Below are 6000 nucleotides of genomic sequence, written 5' to 3'. Positions count from 1 at the left end.
TTTTTTAATGGCAATAAAAAAATACTATCTTGAAAAAAGCAAACGACTCTTTACTGAATTGTGCAACAAGGAATAGAAAGGCGAGGCTGATGACACAATCTGTACGCAGTAGTAAAATTTCCATATTAATCAATTAAAGAAAAAAAGGGTTGGGCAAGCGGTGCTAGAAAGCAACAGAGAGGGTATTTACTGCGCTGTCACAGGCGTTAGGGACAACATTCAGTTTTGCAGTGAAGCCAAAGAGTCCACGCGCTCTACGCCACTCTGCCAGGGTAAGGGTTTTATTCATGTAGCCCATGTTTTTTAAAAATATATATGTAATTGCGTATTAATTCTGGACAGAAATGCTATGATTCACCCACATACATTATGTTTGACGTGGTAAATATGAATAAATGTCGACGACGTGTGTCGTCTTTCAAAGCCAAAGACAGCAAGCAGTTAACAAATACGTAGGTCCTGACGTCTGACAAAAAAGTGGTGGGTGCCCCGTCCACCTAATTTAGAATGCACAGACATCACTGCGCTCGCTGTAAGGAGGAGATTACAAGGGGGGAGATTCCGGCCAGTGTCTCCACGCATATTTACTTAATTAAGAGTTCAATTCCATGGAATGGGGAATAACTGTGCGGACCAAACTAACTCCGTGCTCTGAATAGGGGGTAGATGTATTCAAGCGGACTAGTGCAAGGCAGGTAGCGTTTGGGTTGGTGGGGGGGGGGGGGGGGGGGAGGGGAAGAGATTCACGATGCACAGTGCCAGATTGGCACTGAGGGAGCATAACAAGCTTGACCTTGTCATCCTCAAAACTACTTTATTCGGCTCTATTTGAGCCATAAAAATGTACTCAAATTAGTTCATTTTCTTCCATTTCTATATAAAATTCATAAATAAATACATATTACTTAAAAAGGGAAAATGAACATGATACACGTTTAGTATTTACTACGTATCTTAAGTACAGTTAAAACATCGTTGAAAAAGGCACATATAATATCAGTGAATCTAGGGATAATAAATAAGCCAGACTTGTCTCATGATTCTTAATTTTCTCTGCTAATAGTAATGGCCGAAAGAAATGCTTTCTGTAGGGAGTATAAAATGTGAAAAACAGAATAAAGTCATCGACCATGTTTTATATTGGGGTTGGGCAGGCAGGGGCTAAGGACCAGGGCTGGGCTTCAATTCAGCCCATAACTGATGCCATTTTACTGACCAGATTTTATAGCCAGTTAAATCTGATCTGGAGTTCCCACACCTGCAAATTCAGGGTACATAATCGCCAGCCCACTTACAACTGAGCAGAGCAGAATTCAGCTTGCAATTGGAGTCTTTATAGGCAAATGGGGCATCTGCTGCTTTTTGGCAGATGTCGCACATTCGCGCAACTCTAAACCCATCCCTTAGTAAGGTGAAGACTTTTATATTCGGCTCAATTCAAAAAAGTCTCCCTGCAGATAAACAACAGAATCGCACCAGGGAACCTTTGTACCCATAGATCGAAATACCTACAGTGGACAAGCTGCTAATGTGGAGTCTTGTCGAGAATGGCAATCTTGAAGCTACAAGCGGTATCTGGGAAATTTCTAAGACAAGGCTAATAAAGTCAAGTCAAGTCAAGTCAGAATTTATATAGCGCACTACATACCCAGGGGGTCTCAAGGCGCTTGAGGAATGGGGGGGGGGGATTTACTTATCGAATATCCAGGTTTTAAGCTGTTTTCTGAAGGCTAGGTGGTTCTGAGTAAGGCGGAGGTGGATGGGAAGGGAATTCCAAGTTTTGGCCGCTAAGTAGGAGAAGGATCTTCCCCCCATAGTGGCTTTGTGGATGCGCGGAACAGCGGCGAGGGCTTGGTTGGACGAGCGCAGCTGGCGGGTGGGGGTGTAAAAGGAAAGGAGCGTGTTGAGACAATCAGGTCCAAGTTCGTATAGGGCTTTGTGTGCGTGGGTGAGGAGGCGGAACGTTCTCCTCTTGTTGACGGGGAGCCAGTGAAGGTCTTTCAGGTGAACGGAGATGTGGTCTGTGCGGGGGATGTCTAGTATGAGTCTGGCTGAAGCATTTTGGATGCATTGGAGTTTTTTCTGCAGTTTTGCGGTGGTACCGGCGTAAAGGGTGTTTCCGTAGTCCAGACGGCTTGTAACCAGTGCGTGGGTGACCGTTTTTCTTGTTTCGGTGGGGATCCAGCGAAATGTTTTTTTGAGCATGCGTAGGATGTTGAAGCATGATGATGAGACGGCATTGACTTTTCTGGTCATCGAGAGTGAGGAGTCCAGGATGATGCCCAGGTTTTGTGCGTGGTCCGTCGGTATGGGAGCTTTTCCTAGGGCCGTTGGCCACCAAGAGTCATCCCAGGTGGAAGGGGATGCACCTAAGATGAGGACTTCCGTTTTGTCCGAGTTCAGTTTCAGCCGCTGTGCTTCATCCACTCGGCTACTTCTTTCATCCCATCATGTAGGTTGGTTTTGGCGGTGATTGGGTCTTTGGTGAGTGAGAGGATTAGCTGAGTGTCATCAGCGTAGGAGATGATGTTGAGGTTGTGTTGACGTGCGATGGATGTGAGGGGGCTCATGTAGACGTTGAAGAGGGTGGGGCTGAGTGATGATCCTTTCGGGACGCTGCAGATGACTTCGGAGGCCTCTGACTTAAAAGGGGGGAGGCGGACTCTCTGAGTTCTTCCTGCAAGGAACGAGATGATCCATTCCAATGCTTTTCCTTGAATTCCGATGTTTCTGAGGCGTTGTATCAGGGTGCTATGACAGACTGTGTCGAAGGCTGCAGAGAGGTCAAGGAGGATGAGGGCGACTGTGTCTCCGTTGTCCAGAAGTGTTTGAATGTCGTCTGTTGCTGCGATGAGGGCGGTTTCGGTGCTGTGTTTGGCTCGGAAGCCGGACTGTGAGGAGTCGAGGGATTTGTTGGTTTCGAGGAAGGCGGCGAGCTGATTGTTTACGGTTTTCTCAATGACTTTGGCTGGGAATGGGAGGAGCGAGACGGGGCGGTAGTTTTTGAGTTCGGTGGGGTCTGCTGTGTGTTTTTTCAGAAGGGCGCTGAGTTCGGCGTGTTTCCAGCTTTCTGGGAATGTGGCGGAATTGAGGGAGCAGTTGATGACATCTCGGAGGTGGGGTGCGATAATGCAGTCTGCTTTGTTGAAGATGTGATGGGGGCATGGGTCTGTAGGGGATCCTGAGTGGATGGAGTTCATCAGGCGAATGGTGTCTTCTGTGGAGGTTGGGTTCCAGTCGAAAAGGTTATTCGGAGGAGGTACAGGTTTGGAGGTGAGTGGGGTGGACTGGTTTACGGGTTGGTTGTCAAAGCTGTTATGGATGTCGGCGATTTTGTCATGGAAGAATGAGGCGAGGGAGTTGCAGAGGGCTTGAGAGGGGGTGATGTTCGCACATTTGTTGGCATGCACACACATTTTGTAACTTTTTGTAGATCCTTTTCCAACCCAGATGTCTCTCTTGTAATGAGAATGTGTATGCACCTTTTTCTGGTTGGAAATTGATAATAAAGTGCTTTCACATCAAGGAAAATGTTTAACCGCTTTTAAATCACGTTATGTATAGTTATTTTATGTTAGGTCAGGTTGTGTTATGTGTATTTGTATATGCACTATCACCAGCGAAGGTATCCTGGTGTTGAGTAGGTGTGTGCACCTAACCCTGCTTAGGATAGTTTGGTGAATTGGAAAACCGGGTCTTCAGCTACTTGTGTAATTTAAGAAGAGAGGAGAAGGGTCTCATGTTGAGTGGAAGGTTGTTTATCGCTTTAGGTAGCAATGTAAGAGAACATCCATCATCCTGATCTGGTTCTGGGGCAATAAAGAAACAAAATGTTTTGTAAATTTCCATTAAATGGAGAATCTGTTGGGTATACATTGCATGCAGCACAGACTCCAAAAAATCTTCAGTTTGTTTATATTTCTGTGCGCAATATTGGTCACTGTTATCAAATTGTAGGCCTAAATTTATGGTGCATAAGTTTACATGTTTTGCGACTCAAGCGTCCAACCTAAAGCTGGCCATTTCATATTCCACAACAATAGCCCATGCCCCTGTAAGTGTATGTTCTCCGATCATGTATCAGGTCTGCCAAGAAGCACAGTGTTAATGCATGTCGTTTATAAAGTAATGAAGTAGTACATAACTTAATTTGTTTTATTTGAGCACGTGCATTAATTGATTCATGTCAATTGAATTCTATTAATTTAGATGTATACAGGTATAACACTAACGATATCTGCAAGAATAAGGTACAACTTTTCCTCTCCTCTCCCCCTAACAAGGCAGTACACACCTAGGTCGTCCAGTGGCCCGAGAAGCCGGCATGTTAGTGAAGTCAGCTCAATCATACAAAAGTGGGACCTCTAAAACAGAGCAATATAGTCTCAAGAACATTTTTAAAAGTCCCTCGCCCACCAGTATTTACTAGTAGCATGCTTCATCATCGGTTTGCCACCCGGAACAACTCATTTGTCGGGGTGGGCATGTTCTCCACCAGGAGGGAGTGCTTCTAACTCATACTGTCTTTTCGGTGGGATCTGAAGTCATGAATAAAGGAGGTTAAAATTACCTCCAACTTCTTGTATTAGATTTTAATATTGTCAGGATTTGGTGTAAGGTTAAAAACAGTAAAAGTGGTATAAACAAGGGGTAGGTCAATGATCCTTTACATCTTATACACAAGGTACTCTTAATGTTTCAGCCTTTATGTGCCCCATCCGGTCATGTGGCTTTCAACAGGACCTTATAGAAACATATCCCTGAACTGGATATAAAGACAGTTTCCTATTGTCTATAATATCAATATAACATTATCAAGTAAGCACAATCACGTACAGTTCATTTAGGGGTTAACATGTTGCCCATAACCTAAGGAGAACCATGAAAAGGCATGACAAAAACATTGTTTAGTTTCTATCTGCATATGATATGTTGAACTCAGGTCTGCATGTCACTCTTTGTGTGCATTATAATACCTGTTTTACGAAATAACAACGTATGAAACAATTTCCTTTTGAAATGCCCAAGTGAGTGTTTTCATTCGAGAAGGTCAAAGAACACCAACACAGCACCTGTATAGTATTGTCATCGGAGGCTCCACTACATGTTAGGCTTCACCTTAAAATTCACTTAACTTGTGCACCTCTTTACATGGTACTCTCACCTCACTCCCCACACTACATTAACTATAACTTTCCCCTTCTTCATCCAATACCTATACCCTTGCATAGTACGGAAGTTAGAGAATGTGAAATCACTGCAATAATGGCAAGACTTATGACATGTCAAATTACATGATTTGCCTGAACACACAGCTTTGTACAGTGGCGAGTTATAGTTAATGCAGTGTGGCATGTGAGGTGAGAAGACTGTGTACAAAGGTGCAAGTGTTATGTGAATTATAAGGTGGTGCGTATGTTGAAATTCAGCAAATATGGTGAAAGAAAATGTATTAACGTGTAACATGGGTATAGACAGCTAGCGGCCGAGTGTCCAACAAAAGGAAGTCTCACACAAGCTTTTATTGTTGTAAACCACCAAGAAAGGGCTTCATGATGTATGATATACATATCCAGTAAAAGTAAAAGATTAAGACAGTTTCTCAGAAGTAAAGCACAGGGGCATCTCCTGACCATCAGTAGCTTTGGCAGGTTACACAAGTACAGAACACCAGGCCATTCCAAAGATGCCAACACTGTGTGATACCATCATGATGTGAGGTGGTGGGGCATTTGCTACCCACATATCCTGTGGTTGTGACACTTGGGGACTTTCTGGACTAATGCAATGTGCAATGTACTGGAAACAGTTTCTGCTGTTGTAATACTTTTCCCATCAGGAACACACGAGCCTTGTTACCTACAAAAAAGTATGTGCCTATGCGTATTGCTACACTAAACCCATGTGACATATTCGTGATGTGTTCGAACAAGCCTTGCTTTGCAATTTCAGAAGGTGCAGATTGTTTTATTCATATCTTTTCCACGTACGTTCTACAGG

At 43.8% G+C, this 6000-nt stretch overlaps 1 long non-coding RNA gene across 1 annotated transcript in view; it reads left to right on the top strand.

Moving 5' to 3' along the window:
- Window positions 1-211: 211 nt before the first annotated feature.
- Window positions 212-6000, top strand: part of LOC147728243 (uncharacterized) — a 150242-nt gene continuing 144453 nt past the window's right edge. Inside the window, exon 1 of the long non-coding RNA XR_015309544.1 lies at window positions 212-272. This is a non-coding gene — a long non-coding RNA (uncharacterized LOC147728243). The remainder of the gene's footprint in view (window positions 273-6000) is intronic.

This window comes from Lissotriton vulgaris, chromosome 3_1, assembly GCF_964263255.1.
Source record: "Lissotriton vulgaris chromosome 3_1, aLisVul1.2, whole genome shotgun sequence".
NCBI lineage: Eukaryota > Metazoa > Chordata > Amphibia > Caudata > Salamandridae > Lissotriton > Lissotriton vulgaris.
This window is presented reverse-complemented; position numbering and strand designations above follow the sequence as displayed.